Genomic DNA, 10,321 nt, shown 5'->3' on the forward strand with positions numbered 1-10,321 from the left:
GTTGTTCGGAGTCTCGGATGAGATCCCGGACGTCACGAGGAGTTCCGGAATGGTCCGGAGGTGAAGAATTATATATAGGAAGTCCAGTTTCGGCCAGCGGGAAAGTTTCGGGGGTTATCGGTATTGTACCGGGACCACCGGAAGGGTCCCGGGGGTCCACCGGGTGGGGACACCTATCCCAGAGGGCCCCATGGGCTGAAGTGGGAGGGGAACCAGCCCCTGGTGGGCTGGTGCGCCCCCCATGGGCCTCCCCCTGCGCCCCCCATGGGCCTCCCCCTGCGCCCCGCATGGGCCTCCCCCTGCGCCTAGGGTTGGAAACCCTGGGGGTGGGGGGCGCCCCACCTGACTTGGGGGGGGGGGGGGAGTTCCCCCCCTTGGCCGCCGCCCCCCCATGTAGATGGGATCCCAGGCCGGCGCCCCCCCAGGGGGCCTATATAAAGGGGGGGGAGGGCAGCAGTACCCTAGCCCCTGGCACCTCCCTCTCCCTCCCGCTTGCGCTTGGCGAAGCCCTGCCAGGATCCCCGTTACTTCCACCACCACGCCGTCGTGCTGCTGGATCTCCATCAACCTCTCCTTCCCCCTTGCTAGATCAAGAAGGAGGAGACGTCGCTGCTCCGTACGTGTGTTGAACGCGGAGGTGTCGTCCGTTCAGCGCTCGGTCATCGGTGATTTGGATCACGACGAGTACGACTCCATCAACCCCGTTCACTAGAACGCTTCCGCTCGCGATCTACAAGGGTATGTAGATGCACTCCTTCCTTCTCGTTGCTAGTAAACTCCATAGATGGATCTTGGTGATGCGTAGAAAATTTTAAAATTCTGCAACGATTCCCAACAGTGGCATCATGAGCCAGGCCTATGCGTAGTTACTATGCACGAGTAGAACACAAAGCAGTTGTGGGCGTAGATGTTGGCAATTTTTCTTGCCACTACTAGTCTTATCTTGTTTTGGCGGTATTGTGGGATGAAGCGGCCCGGACCGACCTTACACGTACGCTTACGTGAGACAGGTTCCACCGACTGACATGCACTAGTTGCATAAGGTGGCTAGCGGGTGTCTGTCTCTCCCACTTTAGTCGGAACGGATTCGATGAAAAGGGTCCTTATGAAGGGTAAATAGAAATTGGCATATCACGTTGTGGTTTTACGTAGGTAAGAAACGTTCTTGCTAGAAACCTATAGAAACCACATAAAAACTTGCAACAACAATTAGAGGACGTCTAACTTGTTTTTGCAGCATATGCCTTGTGATGTGATATGGCCAAAAGGATGTGATGAATGAGATATATGTGATGTATGAGATTGATCATGTTCTTGTAATAGGAATCATGACTTGCATGTCGATGAGTATGACAACCGGCAGGAGCCATAGGAGTTGTCTTTATTTTTTGTATGACCTGCGTGTCATTGAATAACGCCATGTAAATTACTTTACTTTATTGCTAAACACGTTAGCCATAGAAGTAGAAGTAATCGTTGGCGTGACAACTTCATGAAGACACGATGATGGAGATCATGGTGTCATGCCGGTGATGAAGATGATCATGGCGCCCCGAAGATGGAGATCAAAGGAGCAAATTGATATTGGCCATATCATGTCACTATTTGATTGCATGTGATGTTTATCATGTTTTACATCTTATTTGCTTAGAACGACGGTAGTAAGTAAGATGATCCCTTATAATAATTTCAAGAAAGTGTTCCCCCTAACTGTGCACCGTTGCGAAGGTTCGTTGTTTCGAAGCACCACGTGATGATCGGGTGTGATAGATTCTAACGTTCGCATACAACGGGTGTTGACGAGCCTAGCATGTACAGACATGGCCTCAGAACACACGCAATACACTTAGGTTGACTTGACGAGCCTAGCATGTACAGACATGGCCTCGGAACACGGAAGACCGAAAGGTCGAGCATGAGTCATATAGAAGATACGATCAACATGAAGATGTTCACCGATCTTGACTAGTCCGTCTCACGTGATGATCGGACACGGCCTAGTTGACTCGGATCATGTTTCACTTAGATGACTAGAGGGATGTCTATCTGAGTGGGAGTTCATTGTATAATTTGATTAGATGAACTTAATTATCATGAACTTAGTCTAAAATCTTTACAATATGTCTTGTAGATCAAATGGCCCACGTTGCCCTCAACTTCAACGCGTTCCTAGAGAAAACCAAGCTGAAAGATGATGGCAGCAACTATACGGACTGGGTCCGGAACCTGAGGATCATCCTCATAAGAAAGATTATGTCCTAGAAGCACCGCTAGGTGAAGCACCCATCCCAGAGAACCAAGACGTTATGAACGCTTGGCAATCATGTGATGATTACTCCCTCGTTCAGTGCGGCATGCTTTATAGCTTAGAACCGGGGCTCCAAAAGCGTTTTGAGAAACATGGAGCATATGAGATGTTCGAAGAGCTGAAAATGGTTTTCCAAGCTCATGCCCGGGTCGAGAGATATGAAGTCTCCGACAAGTTCTTCAGTTGTAAAATGGAGGAAAATAGTTCTGTCAGTGAGCACATACTCAAAATGTCTGGGTTACATAACCGCTTGTCTCAGCTGGGAGTCAATCTCCCGGATGACGCGGTCATTGACAGAATCCTTCAGTCGCTTCCACCAAGCTACAAGAGCTTTGTGATGAACTTCAATATGCAGGGGATGGAAAAGACCATTCCCGAGGTATATTCAATGCTGAAATCAGCGGAGGTGGAGATCAAAAAGGAACATCAAGTGTTGATGGTGAATAAAACCACTAAGTTCAAGAAAGGCAAGGGTAAGAAGAACTTCAAGAAGGACGGCAAGGGAGTTGCCGCGCCCGGTAAGCCAGTTGCCGGGAAGAAGTCAAAGAATGGACCCAAGCCTGAGACTGAGTGCTTTTATTGCAAGGGAAGTGGTCACTGGAAGCGGAACTGCCCCAAATACTTAGCGGACAAGAAGGCCGGCAACACCAAAGGTATATGTGATATACATGTAATTGATGTGTACCTTACCAGTACTCGTAGTAGCTCCTGGGTATTTGATACCGGTGCGGTTGCTTATATTTGTAACTCAAAACAGGAGCTGCGGAATAAGCAGAGACTGGCGAAGGACGAGGTGACAATGCGCGTCGTGAATGGTTCCAAGGTCGATGTGATCGCCGTCGGCACGCTACCTCAACATTTACCTACGGGATTAGTTTTAAACCTCAATAATTGTTATTTAGTGCCAGCTTTGAGCATGAACATTGTATCAGGATCTCGTTTAATTCGAGATGGCTACTCATTTAAATCCGAGAATAATGGTTGTTCTATTTATATGAGAGATATGTTTTATGGTCATGCCCCGCTGGTCAATGGTTTATTCTTAATGAATCTCGAACGTGATGTTACACATATTCATAGTGTGAATACCAAAAGATGTAAAGTTGATAACGATGGTCCCACATACTTGTGGCACTGCCGCCTTGGTCACATTGGTGTCAAGCGCATGAAGAAGCTCCATGCTGATGGACTTTTAGAGTCTCTCGATTATGAATCATTTGACACATGCGAACCATGCCTCATGGGCAAAATGACCAAGACTCCGTTCTCCGGAACAATGGAGCGAGCAACCAACTTATTAGAAATCATACATACTGATGTGTGCGGTCCAATGAGTGTTGAGGCTCGCGGAGACTATCGTTATGTTCTCACTCTCACTGATGACTTCAGTAGATATGGGTATGTCTACCTAATGAAACACAAGTCTGAAACCTTTGAAAAGTTGAAGGAATTTCAGAGTGAGGTTGAGAATCAACGTGACAGGAAAATAAAGTTCCTACGATCAGATCGTGGAGGGGAATATTTAAGTCACGAATTTGGCACACACTTAAGGAAATGTGGAATAGTTTCACAACTCACGCCGCCTGGAACACCTCAGCGAAATGGTGTGTCCGAACGTCGTAATCGCACTCTATTGGATATGGTGTGATCTATGATGTCTCTTACCGATCTACCGCTCTCATTTTGGGGCCATGCTTTAGAGACTGCCGCATTCACTTTAAATAGGGCTCCGTCGAAATCCGTTGAGATGACACCGTATGAATTATGGTTTGGGAAGAAACCTAAGCTGTCGTTTCTAAAAGTTTGGGGATGCGATGCTTATGTCAAGAAACTTCAACCTGAAAAGCTCGAACCCAAGTCTGAAAAATGCGTCTTCATAGGATACCCTAAGGAAACCATTGGGTATACCTTCTACCTCAGATCCGAAGGCAAAATCTTTGTTGCCAAGAATGGGTCCTTTCTGGAGAAAGAGTTTCTCTCGAAAGAAGTGAGTGGGAGGAAAGTGGAACTTGATGAGGTGATAGTCACCCCTTCCGAACCAGAAAGTAGCGCAGCGCGGGAAGATGTTCCTGTGGTGCCTGCACCAACTAGGGAGGAAGTTAATGATGATGATCATGAAGCTTCAGATCAAGATACTGCTGAACTTCGTAGGTCCACAAGGACACGTTCCGCACCAGAGTGGTACGGCAACCCTATCATGGAAATCATGTTGTTAGACAACGGTGAACCTTCGAACTATGAAGAAGCGATGGCGGGCCCGGATTCCAACAAATGGCTTGAAGCCATGCAATCCGAGATAGGATCCATGTATGAAAACGAAGTATGGACTTTGACTGACTTGCCCGATGATCGGCGAGCCATAGAAAATAAATGGATCTTTAAGAAGAAGACAGACGCGGATGGTAACGTGACCATCTATAAGGCTCGACTTGTCGCTAAGGGTTATCGACAAGTTCAAGGGGTTTACTACGATGAGACTTTCTCACCCGTAGCGAAGCTGAAGTCCGTCTGAATCATGTTAGCAATTGCCGCATTCTATGATTATGAGATATGGCAAATGGACGTCAAAACGGCATTCCTTAACGGCTTTCTTAAGGAAGAATTGTATATGATGCAGCCGGAAGGTTTTGTCGATCCTAAGAATGCTAACAAGGTATGCAAGCTCCAGCGCTCCATCTATGGGCTGGTGCAAGCATCTCGGAGTTGGAACATTCGATTTGATGAGATGATCAAAGCGTTTGGGTTTACACAGACTTATGGAGAAGCCTGTGTTTACAAGAAAGTGAGTGGGAGCTCTGTAGCATTTCTCTTATTATATGTGGATGACATACTATTGATGGGAAATGATATAGAATTCTTGGAAAGTATAAAGGCCTATTTGAATAAGTGTTTTTCAATGAAGGACCTTGGAGAAGCTGCTTATATATTAGGCATCAAGATCTATAGAGATAGATCAGGACGCCTCATTGGTCTTTCACAGAGTACGTACCTTGACAAGATATTGAAGAAGTTCAATATGGATCAGTCCAAGAAGGGGTTCTTGCCTGTATTGCAAGGTGTGCAATTGAGCACGGCTCAATGCCCGACCACGGCAGAAGATAGAGAAAAGATGAGTGTCATCCCCTATGCCTCGGCCATAGGGTCTATTATGTATGCCGTGCTGTGTACCAGACCTGATGTAAACCTTGCCGTAAGTTTGGTAGGAAGGTACCAAAGTAATCCTGGCATGGAACACTGGACAGCAATCAAGAATATCCTGAAGTACCTGAAGAGGACTAAGGATATGTTTCTCGTTTATGGAGGTGACGAAGAGCTCATCGTAAAGGGTTACGTCGATGCTAGCTTCGACACAGATCTGGATGACTCTAAGTCACAAACTGGATACGTGTATATTTTGAATGGAGGGGCAGTAAGCTGGTGCAGTTGCAAGCAAAGCATCGTGGCGGGATCTACATGTGAAGCAGAGTACATGGCGGCCTTAGAGGCAGCGCAAGAAGCAATCTGGATGAAGGAGTTCATTACCGACCTAGGGGTGATTCCCAATGCGTCGGGCCCGATGATTCTCTTCTGTGACAACACTGGAGCTATTGCCCTTGCCAAGGAGCCCAGGTTTCACAGGAAGACCAGGCATATCAAGCGTCGCTTCAACTCCATTCATGAAAGTGTTCAAAATGGAGACATAGATATTTGTAAAGTACATACGGACCTGAATGTAGCAGATCCGTTGACTAATCCTCTCCCTAGAGCAAAACATGATCAACACCAGAACTCTATGGGTGTTCGATTCATCACAATGTAACTAGATTATTGACTCTAGTGCAAGTGGGAGACTATTGGAAATATGCCCTAGAGGCAATAATAAAATGGTTATTATTATATTTCTTTGTTCATGATAATTGTCTATTGTTCATGCTATAATTGTGTTATCCGGAAATCGTAATACATGTGTGAATACATAGACCACAACATGTCCCTAGTAAGCCTCTAGTTGACTAGCTCGTTGATCAACAGATAGTCATGGTTTCCTGACTATGGACATTGGATGTCATTGATAACGGGATCACATCATTAGGAGAATGATGTGATGGACAAGACCCAATCCTAAGCATAGCACAAAGATCGTGTAGCTCGTTTGCTAGAACTTTTCCAATGTCAAGTATCATTTCCTTAGACCATGAGATTGTGCAACTCCCGGATGCCGTAGGCGTGCTTTGGGTGTACCAAACGTCACAACGTAACTGGGTGACTAGAAAGGTGCACTACGGGTATCTCCGAAAGTGTCTGTTGGGTTGGCACGGATCGAGACTAGGATTTGTCACTCCGTATGACGGAGAGGTATCTCTGGGCCCACTCGGTAATGCATCATCATAATGAGCTCAATGTGACCAAGTGTCTGGTCACGGGATCATGCATTACGGTACGAGTAAAGTGACTTGCCGGTAACGAGATTGAACGAGGTATTGGGATACCGACGATCGAATCTCGGGCAAGTAACGTACCGATTGACAAAGGGAATTGTATACGGGATTGATTGAATCCTCGACATCGTGGTTCATCCGATGAGATCATCGTGGAACATGTGGGAGCCAACATGGGTATCTAGATCCCGCTGTTGGTTATTGATCGGAGAGTCGTCTCGGTCATGTCTGCATGTCTCCCGAACCCGTAGGGTCTACACACTTAAGGTTCGGTGACGCTAGGGTTGTAGAGATATTAGTATGCGGAAACCCGAAAGTTGTTTGGAGTCCCAGATGAGATCCCGGACGTCACGAGGAGTTCCGGAATGGTCCAGAGGTGAAGAATTATATATAGGAAGTCCAGTTTTGGCCACCGGGAAAGTTTCGGGGGTTATCGGTATTGTACCGGGACCACCGGAAGGGTCCCGGGGGTCCACCGGGTGGGGCCACCTATCCCGGAGGGCCCCATAGGCTGAAGTGGGAGGGGAACCAGCCCCTGGTGGGCTGGTGCGCCCCCCATGGGCCTCCCCCTGCGCCTAGGGTTGGAAACCCTGGGGGTGGGGGCGCCCCACCTGACTTGGGGGGAAGTTTCCCCCCCTTGGCCGCCGCCCCCCATGTAGATGGGATCCCAGGGCCGGCGCCCCCCAGGGGGCCTATATAAAGGGGGGAGGGAGGGCAGCAGTACCCTAGCCCTTGGCGCCTCCCTCTCCCTCCCGTGACACCTCTCCCTCCCGCTTGCGCTTGGCGAAGCCCTGCGGGGATCCCCGCTACTTCCACCACCACGCCGTCGTGCTGCTGGATCTCCATCAACCTCTCCTTCCCCCTTGCTGGATCAAGAAGGAGGAGACGTTGCTACTCCGTACGTGTGTTGAACTCGGAGGTGCCGTCCGTTCGGCGCTCGGTCATCGGTGATTTGGATCACGACGAGTACGACTCCATCAACCCCGTTCACTAGAACGCTTCCGCTCGCGATCTACAAGGGTATGTAGATGCACTCCTTCCTTCTCGTTGCTAGTAAACTCCATAGATGGATCTTGGTGATGCGTAGAAAATTTTAAAATTCTGCAACGATTCCCAACAGATCTTATGATGTTTCTCCCCCTCTACTCTCTTGTAATGGATTGAGTTTTCCCTTTGAAGTTATCTTATCGGATTGAGTCTTTAAGGTTTTGAGAACACTTGATATATGTCTTGCATGTGCTTATCTGTGGTGACAATGGGATATTCACGTGATCTACTTGATGTATGTTTTGGTGATCAACTTGCGGGTTTAGTGACCTTGTGAACTTATGCATAGGGGATGGCACACGTTTTCGTCTTGACTCTCCGGTAGAAACTTTGGGGCAATCTTTGAAGTTATTTGTGTTGGTTGAATAGATGAATCTGAGATTGTGTGATGCATATCATATAATCATACCCGCGGATACTTGTGGTGACATTGGAGTATCTAGGTGACATTAGGGTTTTGGTTGATTTGTGTCTTAAGGTGTTATTCTAGTATGAACTCTAGGGTAGATTGAACGGAAAGAATAGCTTCGTGTTATTTTACTACGGATTGTTGAATAGATCAATCAGAAAGGATAACTTTGAGGTGGTTTCGTACCCTATAATAATCTCTTCGCTTGTTCTCCGCTATTAGTGATTTTGGAGTGACTCTTTGTTACATGTTGAGGGATAGTTATATGATCCAATTATGTTATTATTGTTGAGAGAACTTGCACTAGTGAAAGTATGAACCCTAGGCCTTGTTTCCTAGCATTGCAATTCCGTTTACGCTCACTTTTATCATTAGTTACCTTACTGTTTTTATATTTTCAGATTACAAAAACCTATATCTACCATCCATATTGCACTTGTATCACCATCTCTTCGCCGAACTAGTGCACCTATACAATTTACCATTGTATTGGGTGTGTTGGGGACACAAGAGACTCTTTGTTATTTGGTTGTAGGGTTGTTTGAGACAGACCATCTTCATCCTATTTCTCCCACGGATTGATAAACCTTAGGTCATCCACTTGAGGGAAATTTGCTACTGTCCTACAAACCTCTGCACTTGGAGGCCCAACAACGTGTACAAGAAGAAGGTTGTGTAGTAGACATCAACGCCGAATTCCTCGCACAAAGCAAGCACCTCTTGCAAATCGGCCTCATCTATGGTCTTGGCCCTGCCCATCTCCTTGATCGCGAGAAGAGAGGGGGAATTTTACCACCGAAAGTACGACAACCAGCCCCTGCACTCACGATCCTACCACCGCCTCGATCCTCGCCGCCGATGGTACACGGATCAGCGATGGACGTGGGATTTTACCGCGTGAGAAGGGTTCCCACGCAACCACTCCTCTCTACTGGTCTATACCTGAATAATCACCGTCGCCCACGCCGCCAAATCGCCGCCACCGCCATGTTGGAGAAGAGACCTCGCCCCTTCACGCCACCGCCGATCTCATCACCCTCCACACAGAAAAGGGGGGATTAGGGTGGGAATTGGCTCTCCTCTCGATTTTCTACTGGGAATCAGAAGTCGTTGCCGAGAAACCAATGCTCTGATACCATTTTGTCAGATCCCGAGTGTCAACTAAGCAGATTTCAGAGAGATCAAACTAGAGGAAGGGGATCTGAGATCCAGAATTTGTATAGATACTATAAGATATATGTTTATAAGGTATTTCTTCTGCTCAAAGGCAAGAATAGGATCACTTCACGCTACCTACTCAGCCACAACCCGGCTCACTTATAGGCGAGAGAGTTATAGTTCACTGTAGCGACAACATAAGGTAAAAGGTAAAACAGTAAACGTATCCGACGGTCGATAGTGTAAGTAACTTGAGCTGCTCGATGGCGACCGTCCGATGGGGCTCGAAGCGATACCAGCTCGATGGAGGTCGTTAACTGAAGATGACACTTGGTCTGGGTTCAGAACAGCTGATGCCTGACAGCCTCCTCCTCTCCTTCTCCTGGCGCGCGAAGACCTCGACGGAGCGACCTCCATCGCGTCATCGATCTGGCCGCCGCCTCACCTGCGACTCAATCTGATCTGTGAGAGATGGTGAGGGGTGGGGGCGGCGGAGTAAGGGAAGACAGAGAGGAAGATCCGGTGCTGGACTACCACGCTGCAGACTTGAGGCACCCAACCACGGCCACCTCGATGACTCTGCCTCCTATAGGACGACCTCCACCATCTCCCTGTCACCCAGAAGTGATGAGGCCGCCGCCTCTCGGCCACTTCCTATGCTCCCAGAGAAATTCCCCTTCAGATAGTGGAGCGGCGTCGCTCCCATCGTCTTCAGCATCGGTGTCGGTGTACTAAAGTAGGGGCACTCCTTTGTTCCCCTTTACTTGTGCACGGACAGTCAGAGCCGCGCCCACGGCCATGCTAAGCAGGAGAGAGGAGGGAGGCCGGGGAGAAGCCAGAACACAAGACGGTCAAGGCAACGCCAAGACCAGAAACACCAAAGAGCAAGAGGGCAAGGTGGACTCCCCCGGCAAGGCCCTTGCCGGGGCAACTTGCCCAAACGCCAGCAGAGCGAGCCACCCTTGAGCCCAAAGGTTCCAA

The sequence above is a fragment of the Triticum aestivum genome, chromosome 3D (assembly GCF_018294505.1).
Source record: "Triticum aestivum cultivar Chinese Spring chromosome 3D, IWGSC CS RefSeq v2.1, whole genome shotgun sequence".
NCBI lineage: Eukaryota > Viridiplantae > Streptophyta > Magnoliopsida > Poales > Poaceae > Triticum > Triticum aestivum.